At 45.5% G+C, this 13,396-nt stretch overlaps 1 pseudogene across 1 annotated transcript; it reads left to right on the plus strand.

The window, feature by feature from the left end:
* The first annotated feature begins 6,631 nt into the window (after window positions 1-6,631).
* LOC311360728 (E3 ubiquitin-protein ligase TRIM35-like) lies at window positions 6,632-12,908 on the plus strand (annotated as a pseudogene). The gene is made up of 4 exons: window positions 6,632-6,760; window positions 8,213-10,504; window positions 11,511-12,538; window positions 12,894-12,908. The product of its transcript is annotated as an E3 ubiquitin-protein ligase TRIM35-like (transcript).
* The last annotated feature ends 488 nt before the right edge of the window (window positions 12,909-13,396 follow it).

Consider the following 13,396-nt stretch of genomic DNA (forward strand, 5'->3'; position numbering starts at 1 on the left):
AGAGGGCTGTGAACGGGTCCCTCAAATCATGGGGCCCGGAAGTAGATATCCCCGTTCACTCCAATACAAGCGGGGAACAGGAATGTGTCTCTGCAAATTTTCTCTGGATATCAATCAAAGGCTCATAATTATCTTTGGACCATGTAAATGTAAGATGTAAGTCTCTTTTCAAAACGCCACCTCAAGCTGAAAAGGAGTCGTAGTGAAACAAATGTTGTTTTGGCCGGGCCTCCGAGATGGCTCAGTGCACGTATAGTATCACATATAGAGAATAATCAGGGGGGTTAGTAACTTATACTTCCATGGTCGGTAAACAATGCGACTGTGCTCACTCAGACCTCTCGCTTATGATGCTACAATGCTAACAATACTAGAGAACGAGAATCTTTCTACATCCGTAACGTCATGCACTAGGGCGTGGCTAGGCTCCCATGATGCGGAAGCAATTCTCTCCCAATTTTCTCCCTGCGCCACTGAGCAGTTTCCATAGGAATGAATGGGTGCCATGTTTCAATCCGGTGACCATTCTTTAAAGGTCTCATGGCATGAAAATTTCACTTTATGAGGTTTTCTAACATTAAGTTGAGTTCCCCTAGCCTCCCTATGGTCCCCCAGTAGCTAAAATCTCCCTTTAGAGACAGCAGAGAGAGAGGTCGTGTTTCCCGAAGCTCCGCTAGACAGTGGCAAAAAGTACTTCATTCATCGTTCAGGTCTACTTTATTTTACTTTATTTCATGATCATAATACTTAAGAATATATAGTTTGTTTCCGTCAACCTCAATTGCTCGATTCAACAATACTTTTTGGCACTTTGACTACCGGATCAGACCGCAGCAAAAGCCTTGGACTTTCCTATCGCCAACATGCCTCTGTACTCGGATGTCTCAGGCACAGAGACTGGGAAATGCACAGACTGCACCAAACTGCAACAGACAGTGGCTTTATTTGAAACGAGGCTAGCAGCATTAGAAAAATGCAAAGGACTTCTCCAGGATACAGTGCCGATGGGTGAGTTTGCTGAGCTAGCTCAGACAAATCCACAACAGGATGATCACAGCTATACTGTATCCTTCCCGAAGCTGGACAAGAGAGAGACAATTCCAACTGCCTCTCATTGGCACAGAGTCGGCGCTAAGCCCAAACAACATTCCAAAGTGAATCAACAAGTTCACTCAACGCCAAATGCTAAGCTTCCCAAAGCTAAAATCAGCCGGATTAGCCAATCGCTGAAGTTTACCATGCCGATGAAGAACCGGTTCCTGCCACTCCAGGAGTCCACGAACGCGCCTGCCACCCATGCACCCCTAAGCCCCAAGATGCGTCCAAACGGATGGTGTGGACAAAGACCGACCATGACCCTGTCGCCAGAGAGGCCAGCTGCGCATGCATCTGCCACCCGTGCACCCCTGAGCCCCAGGATGCGTCCGGACGGACGGTGGGGACAGAGACGGAACAAGAACCAGTCACCACGGAGTCGAGCTGTGCATGCGTCTGCGACCGCCACTTCAAGCCAACAAGGGCCCATCTCACAGAAAGCAGATGAACCAGACACTCTGATTGTAGGAGACTCAACCATAAAGGATATAACCGGTAAGAAGATCAAAACATGCTACTTCCCAGATGTGATGGTTAGTGATGTCAACCAGAAACTAGCCACAATTATACTGGAAAACCCCAAAATCTCACAGATTATTGTGCATGCAGGACTTAATGATATTCGAAAAGAACAGTCAGAACTTCTGAAGAGGGATTTCACTGAACTATTGGACACACTGGACAAATTACACGTTAGGTCATTCATCAGTGGACCCATACCAGCCGTTGACAGGGGAATAAACAGATTCAGTCGTCTACTTGCACTGAATACATGGCTTTCAAGAGTCTGCAATGAAAGAGGAAGGGGCTTTATTGACAATTTCAACTTGTTCTGGGGGCGCAAATATCTTTTCAGAGCAGATGGCCTACACCCAAACAGGTTAGGCTCAAAACTGTTAAGGGACAATCTTCTCTTCTCACTCTCCCACCATGAGAAGAAGCGAGACTACAGCCTCCCCCACACATCTACTGTCCCACTATCTGACACACAGATAGCAGACAGACCACAGACCTTGAAGAGAGACAACAGCCTGCCCGACACCATCGACACCATGCCTCCCCCCTTTGCTGATGCTGGCTTGGCGAGGAACGGCCACCCCCCTCCTCTGCACTCCCCCATCGACGATGACCTCCAGCACTCACCCATCGATGATGACCTCCAGCTGTCCCCCATTGATGATGACCACCAGCCTCATCTCTCCCATAGCCACAACGACAACTCCAGTTCCACTGTCTCCTCCCTTTATGATTTTCCAGATGAATTTAAGAAACTGAGAAATGTTGGCATCAAACTTGCATCTGCGTCAATGATACCATCCCCATGTCATGACCACAGTCTGATAACAGCCAAGCGGAGGGCGCCCCAGCCCCCCCCCTCCCTGTACTGATAGTAGTCCTGATTATTACTGAGACAAAAAAGGGTTCAGCCGTAGACACAGCACAAAGGAAGTTTTGCATAATCTGTTGAACCCAAGGTTGCCTACATCAAAACATGGCAACTTTTGCATTCCTGCTGTAATCACTAAGAGAGTAAACAAAGGGAAACTTAGATGCACTGCTAACCTCTCAAATCTCATACCTATTCCCTCCAAACCAAAATCAACCTTAAAGCCTATCAATAACACCATCAGGATGGGTCTACTTAATGTTAGGTCTCTTAATAACAAATCTTTTTTAGTTAATGATTTTATTACCACTGCTCAACTGGATTTTATGTTTTTAACTGAAACATGGCTAGAACAAAATAACAGTGCAACCGTTCTGATAGAGACAGCTCCTCCCAACTATAACTTTTTTGATGTATGTAGATCTGGAAAAAGAGGTGGAGGGGTTGCTGCTATATTTAAAAATGTATTTCAGGGGAAACAGATGCTATTTGGTGATTTTCCATCATTCGAATACCTTTGTGCTGTATTGAAATGTTCCCCCAGAGTTCTCCTATTAATTATTTACAGGCCACCCACATACGCTGCAAATTTCTTCGATGACTTTACAGAATTATTGTCTAGCATCTCCACAGACTTTGACTGTCTAGTTATAACTGGTGACTTCAATTTTCATACTGATGATTTTAATGATAAGTGTGCAAAAAAACTTTTTACCATTTTGGACACATTTGAAATGTCTCAACATGTGAAAGAGGCTACTCATTGTAAGGGGCACACTCTAGACCTGGTTATCACAAAGGGTCTCAATGTTTCAGATCTCTCTGTGACTGATCCTTCACTGTCTGACCATTTCTGTGTTTTCTTTAATATATCTTTTATTCCCGACATACAGACAAAATCAAATACTGTCAAAAAACGGTATATCAATGAACATTCTAATGTACTTTTTAAAAAGGCCATCTCCTTGCTACCACCTCTCAACCCATGTTCTGCTGATGATCTTTTAGAAAACTTTAATTTGAAAATTTTGAAAGTCATAGATGTCATTGCACCTTATAAGGTTAAAACGATTTCTGGAAAGCAAAAGGCACCTTGGAGAAAAGCTGCTTTTGTAACAGCCCAGAAAAAAGAATGCAGGAAGGCTGAACGCATATGGCGTAAAACAAAACTTCATATACACCATGACATCTATAAAGAGAGCCTCCGTGCTTACAATTTAGACTTAAAAAGTGCTAGAGAAACATTTTTCTCCAATATCATTAAAACCAATACTAATAATGCCAAAACCCTATTTGCAACTGTTGACAGACTGACCAAGCCCCCAACACAAATTCCACCTGACCTTCATTCCACTCAGAAATGCAATGAGTTTGCAGCATTTTATACTGATAAAATTGAAGGCATCAGACGCGCCATCAATGTCTCCACTTTAAACAAAAATGCTGGACTACCACCATATTCAGGCAAAAGTAACGTGGCAATGACATGCTTTAATGTCACAGACTCTAAAACTCTTGTGGAAACTGTGACACAACTGAAGCCATCCACCTGTTGCCTTGATACTTTACCTACCAACCACTTTAAGAATGTTTTTGACTGCCTAGCAATAGACATATTGCAAATAGTTAACAACTCTCTCCAATCAGGCACTTTCCCAAAAGGCTTAAAAACTGCAGTTATCAAACCCCTTTTAAAAAAGCGGAGCCTAGATGCCTCTGTTATTAACAACTACAGACCAATATCAAATCTACCCTTCATAAGTAAAATCATTGAGAAAATTGTCCTCCAGCAACTTAGTGACTTCCTGGCATCAACTGGTTGCTATGACACCTTCCAATCCGGATTTCGACCCCTTCACAGCACTGAGACCGCCCTTATTAAAGTTGTAAACGACATCCGTCTTAACACAGACTCTGGCAAAATCTCAATACTAATGCTACTAGACCTCAGTGCTGCATTCGACACTGTAGACCATACAATACTTTTGGACAGATTAGAAAACTGGGTGGGGCTTTCAGGCACAGTTTTAAATTGGTTTAGGTCCTACCTACAAAATAGGAACTACTTTGTTTCCATTGGCGACTTTGTTTCAGAATCAACAAACGTGACATGTGGAGTCCCACAAGGTTCGATCTTAGGACCTTGTACATGCCTTCATCACTAGCAAGCTTGATTACTGCAATGGTCTCCTTACAGGTCTCCCAAAAAAAACTCTAAGGCAACTACAGCTTGTTCAGAATGCTGCTGCTAGAGTTCTAACAAAGACCAAAAAATGTGAACATATTACACCAATTCTCAAATCATTACATTGGCTCCCTGTATGTCAGAGAATTGATTTTAAAATCATGTTGCTAACCTACACATCCCTACAAAATATTTAACTGATATGCTTCTACTACATAAGTCTTCTAGACCACTAAGATCCTCTGAGACCAATCTGTTAATTATCCCCAGAGTCAACACGAAACATGGGGAAGCAGGATTTAGTTACTATGCAACAAATAGCTGGAATAAACTCCCTGAGGATTTAAGACTTGCCCCAACTCTGACAGCTTTTAAAACAAGACTGAAGACTTTTATGTTTGCTTTAGCTTTCTGCTAAATCTTAAATCTACAATGTTTCTATTTTTATTTTTATTTTATTAGTAACTTTGCCTTTCTAAAATGCATTTTTATTAACTCTGCCTTTCTAAAATGTTGTTCTTTAACTTTGCCTTTACTTTCTATCTATTTTACTTTTTACTTATCTATTATTTTATTTTATTGTATGTGTATTATTATTGTATTATATGTGAAGCACTTTGAGTCTGCCTTGTGTATGAAAAGTGCTATATAAATAAAGTTGCCTTGCCTTGCCTTGCCTTGCCTTAGGTATAAACCGAGAAGTAGCTATCTTACTCTGTCTTTGAAAAAAGGATCGCTGAAGCGCTTCGATTTGGCTTCTGGTCCGTTATGACGTCATACGGGACCAGGTTACCTCCCCTTTCTCTGCTTGGCCCGCCCAGAGAATTTGGCCCGACAATGAGACAATGAGCTAGGACCGTGCGAGCTCCACATGTGTGTGTGTGTGAATACACACACTGTAACGCAAGTGTTCTTTGTTATTTGGATAACCGTTCTGTTGTTGTTGTTATGGCGCATTTACACGCAACACAATAATGCAAGCTTGCATAAAGCTGGTGAAAAGACTAGACTGCGTCGGGTTGGTTGAGAAGGAATTGGGAACCGCGACATGGAGGAGAAAAGGATTGTTGCCCAGGATTGTCCGCCGGAGCCCCGCTGTAGCGGGCAGCGGGGCTGGGCGGGCAGCCAGCGGGGCTCTGACGGACCGCTGCCATGGCAGCGGGGCTGGGCGGGCAGCCCCGGGGGTGGCCAGCGTTCAGCGGGCAGCTCCGGGGGCGGCCAGCGGGGCTCTGACGGACCGCTGCCATGGCAGCGGGGCTGGGCGGGCAGCCCCGGGAGCGGCCACCATTCAGTGGGCAGCGGGGCTCAGACGGACAATCCTGGGCAACAATCCTTTTCTCCTCCATGTCGCGGTTCCCAATTCCTTCTCAACCAACCCGACGCAGACAACCCTGGGCAACAATCCCTTTCTCCTCCATTTCGCGGTTCAGTCTATACTTAATATTGACGTGGAAGTGGAAGAACCAGAGGCGTCTGAGAATCCAACGCAGTCGTTTGAGATTCATAATATCATCCGGAGGCGCAAACAGCTTTTGACCATGATAATATATATAATATTATATAGATATCTAAATATAATATGATATTATTTAGATATAGAGCTTCAGGACTCCCGCCGGAGCACCCGGAGTGTTCAGTGTTCCACTGTAAACACTAGCGCATGGTACCGTGGCCACAAGCTGCTCAGGGCCACACCCCCACCCTCCACCTTGACCCGCCTCTAAAAACGGCACATTTGTGGAGCGCTCATTGTGGGACTGGCTGTGACTGTAACTCTGCACCGAGGCTGAATTTCTTGAACGTCTTCAAGTACTGTATTAGGGGCCCACTAACACCTATATTAAAGCATCCATAAAATAGCATGCCATGGGACCTTTAAAGGTCCATGGGCCTGACAGGAACGCTATAAGTGCTACGAGACAGGAAATTATGTCACAAGTGCAACTCAGAAGGCTGGTGTCCGTGGCATCTGGAACACACCATCAGTCTGACAGATGAGTTCATGAAGCTTTAACCTAGTAGGCCTAAAACACAGTTCATCACGACAGAGCGGGTTCCTCGGGGTTCTGGACGTCCCAGGAGGCGGGAGATAGGTAGGCCTAGTCCATATTATTATATATATCTATGTTATATCATATTCAGGAAGTCGGGATAGGCTTGTGTAAAACTTGTTTCACTTTCACGTGGAGTGTTTCAGCAATTGAAATCCACTTCTAGAATAGGGTTAGAGTTAGGGAAAGGACCATTATTCTTATTATAGAATAATGGTATAATTATTATATTATTTTTATTATTATAGGTAATTAGCTGGATTTAAGTGGAAACCTTAATGCGGTTAAGGTTAGGCGCGCCCCGCGCTCCCTCTAGCGGCTGCTTTTGGGAGTTCACCACTTTGTCGAGTCACCACGAGTCCGTACGCCTGTACTGGTCGATTGTTCAATCACATGGCCGAAGGCGCTCTGCAAGCCAGTTACAGCTGCTTTGGTAGCAGCCACGGTGTTGACTGTGGCTGGCTGCTATGAATGCGATTCATTTGCCTTCAAAAGCGTAGAGACGCTTTTATGGTGGCGACGCTAAGTTTCAGCCAGAAACAGACAGACACACAGCCAGAAGTGATGCCACGGTCACGCTTCAAGCACATAGTTTCGGATCTGAGACACGGCAGTAGGTGCAGTCTTCTTCTGAACAGAGGTGTCTCTGCTACGTGCCTTTCATAGAATAAACTTGCAAGAACTAGTTTCAGTTATAGAATACATGCCTTGAAATGTAATTTGTAATGTAATTTTTCAACCACACAGTTCAAAAATACACATAAAAACAGACCAAATTTTGAAAAAGAGTACAGAAAAATGGGGGGAAAAAACATTGTAAATCAGCCGTGTTCATGTGACTGTCCATGTATAGTGTCAGATCGGATCTATCTCAACGAACTCGCCCTTCTTTGGATATCTAGTGCTTTTCCGGTGTGTCGGTCTGTCCGCGCGTACGCCGAGACAAGAATACAGTGGAGCACGACTGGCAGACGCGCCTTAAAAAGGGCGGTGCGACAGCCCAAGCGACGAATCAATAAGTTGGACTATAAGAGTAAAAATAAATCTGACTGTGGAAAGAATCGAAGATGCAACCTCGTGATTTTAGAGCTGGCGTCACTACCACTTTGGCCACTGTGGCATTTGTGTTCTTGCCTGTTACACTTATATCAAACTATATGACGTTAAAACTAAGGACTTTGTAAATAATGTATCTTATTGGGCTTCATGACATTTAACAAATCAAATAGGCTATATATAATATATAAAATACATTATTTGCTGCAAAGTACAACTAATCGATTTTATTGATACTGATCAAGCAACAATTACATCATTTTAAACGGTACTTCAATAGATACATAATTTGAGGCCCTTTCCCAGAAAATGTTGATAATGTGATTAATGTCAATATTTCTTGTAATCATTTGACAGCCCTTGATAAAAACATGTAAGTATTTGATCTAAAATGAGAGAGAGAGAGAGGTGTTCACTGTCAACTCTTATTCACTCTAGGTGATCCAAAATGGACGACCCTGTAACTGTGCTGGAACCTGAGATTGAGAAATGGACGAAGGAGGGGGTGTGTCAGTGGTTGACAACCTTGGTCAAAGTCAGCCCGACTCTTGCTCACAGGTTCTTTGAGGAGGGGGTCTCAGGAGAGTTTATCAAGTTCTTTGACAAGGGCGACATTTTGGATCTGACCAAAGAACACGGCACTGCTGTTAAAATTAAATTATATTAAAATTAAAATTAAAGCACACCTGGAACTGTTGAAGCAAGGCCGCACCTTTCAGTCTCCGTCTCCAGAGTTCGTGGAGCGATGGAGCAGGGAGCAGGTCTACCAATGGATAACAGAGTATGCAAAGATAGATGGCAAACACGCAGACCAGCTCCTACATGGACGCGTGTCTGGGGACTGTCTTGTGTTTCCAGAAGCAGGACTTTGAAGACCCAGAGGTCCTGCTGTGAAGATTATGGCATTGCTTCGAGGTTTGAAGGACAATCCTGAACCTGTCCTGAATGGCGTCGTGAACACCAGCCCATCCCAAGACGGGGCTGCTACATCCTCACCGCCCTGCCCAGGAGAGGAACCACATAGAAAGGTCCAGAAGGCCAGCAAGGTGGCGATCCCAACGCTGCAGAAGACAGAGACCCCCAGGACACAGACCCCCAGGACACAGACCCCCAGGACACAGACCCCCAGGACACAGACCCCCTGGACAGAGACCCCCAGGACACAGACCCCCAGGACACAGACCCCCAGGACAGAGACCCCCAGGACACAGACCCCCAGGACACAGACCCCCAGGACACCGACCGTAAGACTTCCTACTTCTTGCATCACAATTTCGATTTAAATGAATCGTTACAAAGGTTTTCATGTTAATAAATTAGTACTGAGCAGCTTGTGATTTGCTACAGTATCAGATACGCTATCGCTCATTATAACACTCACACACAAAGACAAGGATAGCTAAGGAAAATGTAACGCCTAGAACTCATGAACAAAATGGTGGTAACTGTAGCGAAGAATTAACTGTTAGAAAAATCACAAGCGGCCCACAAGGTAGTTGGTACCAGTTTTGTACCAGTTATCGGTTTTTAACAAGTCTCATTGTCTGTAGTGATCTAAGTTTTCTTTATTGGTCCGGCCATACAACGTAACCGTACTGCTTCAGTCTCTGAAGGACTAGTGCTGCTTGTCGGAAAATGCCTTGGCGATTTTTACCGCTTATCGCTATCGCCATAGCGAAGAGAACAAACAAGATTACCACTTTAAGTTAATAGATTGTATAATTGTAGTAGATTCGATTTTGTCATCTCCACACGGCACAAGGCAGGGGCGGAGTGGGGCACTAGAAGCCACCGGGAGAATTCTGACCGGCCCAGCCCAGCCCACCACCGGCCCACCACCAGCCCAGTGGCGTAGCGATCGCGATTGTTGACGGGGGGGGTCGCGGACCAGTGCTGAAGTAGAATAATGATGTATAACGCATAGGCCCGGCTTACACACGTCTCGCGGCAGCTCACATTAAATGTGGGCTGGTCCACCTGACCTCGGTGGCCGACCGGCCGACCGGGAAAACTCCCCATCGTCCCGACGGCCACTCCGCCCCTGGCACAAGGATGGATGATATTTTCATAGTGGACAGTTTATGAAACCACTATTATGCCCCTGTGGAGGGGGGCGGCGTCTGGCCTGTAGGGGGAGTATGGAGCACCGGGTCTGCTGGGGCGATTGGGTCTGATTGCGGACAGGTGTCCGCAATCAGACCCAATCAGGAAGTGTGTATTTATGTGTCTGCTTTGCCTTTCAGTAGAGGAGAAACAGAGAAAACAGCGGAGAGACGCTCAAGCGGACAGGAGAGACAGCGGCCAAAGGGGCAGAGAGCCTGGCCGCCGTGTTTTGGACACTACTGATCAATTCCTTTTGCTATATGATTTACTTGTTGTTCGCTTTTGAACATTAAAAGCGAACCGGCTGGATCAATCGCCAACTCTGTCTCCGCCCACTCATTGACCCTGCTACAGCCCCATTGTGCTGCACTGGGGTTACCCAGATGCTTATTGTCACTCATCTCCTCAGGAAGCAGGTTGGTATGTTGACCGTTCAGATTCCATCTCAGCGGGCTAAGGATGTCTTCCCATGATGCCATCCCCAACAGCCGGCTGGAGGACAAGGACACCACGGACCTGGCTGGAGTCATGCTGCAACACTACGGACCGGATGCGGCGCTGCAGGCCATGCTGCAGATTCTACAGATGCTCCCTCGGCAAGATTGACTGACCTGGAACAGAAAATGGGTAAAGAGATCTGATATGAGAACCTCCCTTGTAAAGGCTGAACATAGAATTCCAGTGATCTGTTGACCTGGGCCAGGGTTTCCACTAGCCGGCGTTTACAGACCATTTGCCTAGTGGAATTTTATTTGGCTGGTTAATATAAAGCTTGACAGCCATCTTGTCTAGTAATTCATTAAAATATTTTATTATGATTAATATTTTTAGGCTATTAAAGATCCCATGACATGCCACCAGGTGTGGTGTGATTAGCCGTTACAAGCCGTTTTGGAAATCTGCCCCTTATGACATATGACATAAGTTGACTCTACGTTGACTGAAACGTGTCGCCCTGCGACATGTTTCAATGTGCGGTGTGAACACACAGATGGTCAGTTTAGGTGAGATGGTTATTAAGGTGTTAGGTTAGAGATGGTTAGTTTACTTGTTGGGTTAGAGATTGTTAGTTTAGGTGTTGGGTTAGAGAGGCTTAGTTTAGGTGTTGGGTTAGAGATGGTTAGTTTAGGTGTTGGGTTAGAGATGGTTAGTTTAGGTGTTGGGTTAGAGAGGGTTAGTTTAGGTGTTGGGTTAGAGATTGTTAATTTAGGTGTTGGGTTAGAGATGGTTAGTTTAGGTGTTGGGTTAGAGATGGTTAGTTTAGGTGTTGGGTTAGAGATGGTTAGTTTAGGTGTTGGGATTCTGAGGGCAGCTGTGCCCCCCAATAACCCTTTGTTAACCAGATGGTAATCTATCGATGAACCTCCTCAGGATGTTATAAAATGGGTTTGCGACCGGCCCTTATCAGTTGGAACACTGTCTGCCTTCCCTTTGGGAGTCAAATACAGCCTTCGCCCGAAAACACATCCCCCGAAAGGGGTTCACTGAACACCGGCACATTCCAACAGACACAGAGACACATAATGTGAAACTGATTTTTACCATCACACCAAGCACAAAGATCAACATTTTAAACGACACTGAGGAGAAGCAGGGTGAAACAAAGCTTCATAAAAATATTTTTCCATCACAGGTCACTGGGTGGTTCTTCAAGAGGAACGAGTCCAGGAGCTGAAGCAGCAGCTGACACCTGACCTCACGGTTCTACAGGACAGAAGGAGGAGACACCAGGAGCTGGAGAAGACGTATGAGGCCATGGTTCTTCACCTCAAGGGACAGCGGGTGAAGACCGAGAGGCGGATCAGAGCAGAGTTTGAACTTCAGCGGTTCCTGAGAGAGGAAGAGGAGGCCAGAGTGGTGGCCCTGAGAGAGGAAGAGGAGCAGAAGAGGAAGAGGATCCTCCTGCAGAGGAAGACCCTTGAGGAGCAGATCCGGTCTCTCTCAGAGGGTCTCTCGGCTGTAGAGGCAGACCCGCAGAAGGACGGCGCGGCGTTCCTCAGTGCTTCCACGCGCTCCCGGACCCGCGCCAGAACCCTGCTCTCCGGTTCTGATCCCCAGCTGTTTCCTGGAGAGCTGATGGACGAGGCCAAACACCTGGGAAACCTGGCCCACAGAGTCTGGGAGGAGATGGGGCGGAGGACCACCTTCAGCCCCGTTATTCTGGACCCAAACACTGCATCAAGCTGGCTCTCTCTGTCTGGTGATCTGACCAGCGTGAGACATAGAAATGTATTCCAGAAGGTTCCTGACAACCCAGAGAGGTTCAGTAGGTACTTTAATGTTCTGGGTTCTGAGGGCTTCAGCTCAGGGAACACTGCTGGGAGGTGGAGGTGGGAGACCTTCCTGACTGGTTAATAGGTGTTGCTAAAGAGTCAGTGGACAGGAGAGGAGAGTGTACTGCTTCACCAGATAATGGAAACTGGTGTTTACTCCATACCAGTGGAAGGTACAGTCAGGGTACTAATAAAACCCTGACATTGAAGAGGACTCCAGAGAGGATCAGAGTCCAGCTGGACTATGATGGAGGGGAGGTGTCCTTCTACGACCCTGAAGACATGACTCATCTACACCCATCAACACACTTTCACTGACAACATCTTCCCTTATTTTAGTGTTAGACCAGCAGGTGAAGCCCGGACCAGAGGTGTTACAGTGTGTGGTGTCTCCTCACACACTCAGCTCTGGGGGGGGGGGGGGGGGTGGGGTGGTGTGTGTGTGTGTGTGTGTGTGTGTGTGTGTGTGTGTGTGTGTGTGTGTGTGTGTGTGTGTGTGTGTGTGTGTGTGTGTGTGTGTGTGTGTGTGTGTGTGTGTGTGTGTGTGTGTGTGTGTGTGGTATCATAGACGGTACAGGATGGTCAGTGCAGCCTGTGGATCATTAACAGTGAAAGATGAAAGTGTTTTCTTGTTAACGGCTATGAATGGATCGTTCCATTCCTGTTAACCAATTAAAAGTTATTTCTTACAATAAACATTGTTCGGCCTGTTCTATGATTCATGTCTTCCATATCTCCTTCAGACGAAGCCTTCCTAACACGTACAACAGGAAGCCGTCTTCACACACACACACACACACACACACATAATCCATTGGCCGAGGAAGGCATCGGTCTCCATAGCGACTGACTTGTTTCTCTGCTCATCTACCGTTTCATGGCTACTGACCAGCCCTCCAATATTATTTTATTATTATGCTAAACTCAATCAATAATAAACAAACATCCACCATGCGGCCGTGTTGCCCGCTAGTGGGCGACCCGTGCTACCACAGGGTGACGTCATCACAACGTCATGTGCAAAGTCACAAAGAATGACCACATTGTCAGTGTTCTCACTTTAGCCCTATATATATATATATGTATGTATATATATATATATATATGTATGTGTATATATATATATATATATATATATGTATGTATATATATATATATATATGTATGTATATATATATATATATGTATGTATATATATATATATATATATATACATATGTATATATATACATGAAACTGGGGCCAG

The sequence above is a fragment of the Micromesistius poutassou genome, assembly GCF_964030765.1.
Source record: "Micromesistius poutassou genome assembly, chromosome: 16".
In the NCBI taxonomy this organism is placed as follows: domain Eukaryota; kingdom Metazoa; phylum Chordata; class Actinopteri; order Gadiformes; family Gadidae; genus Micromesistius; species Micromesistius poutassou.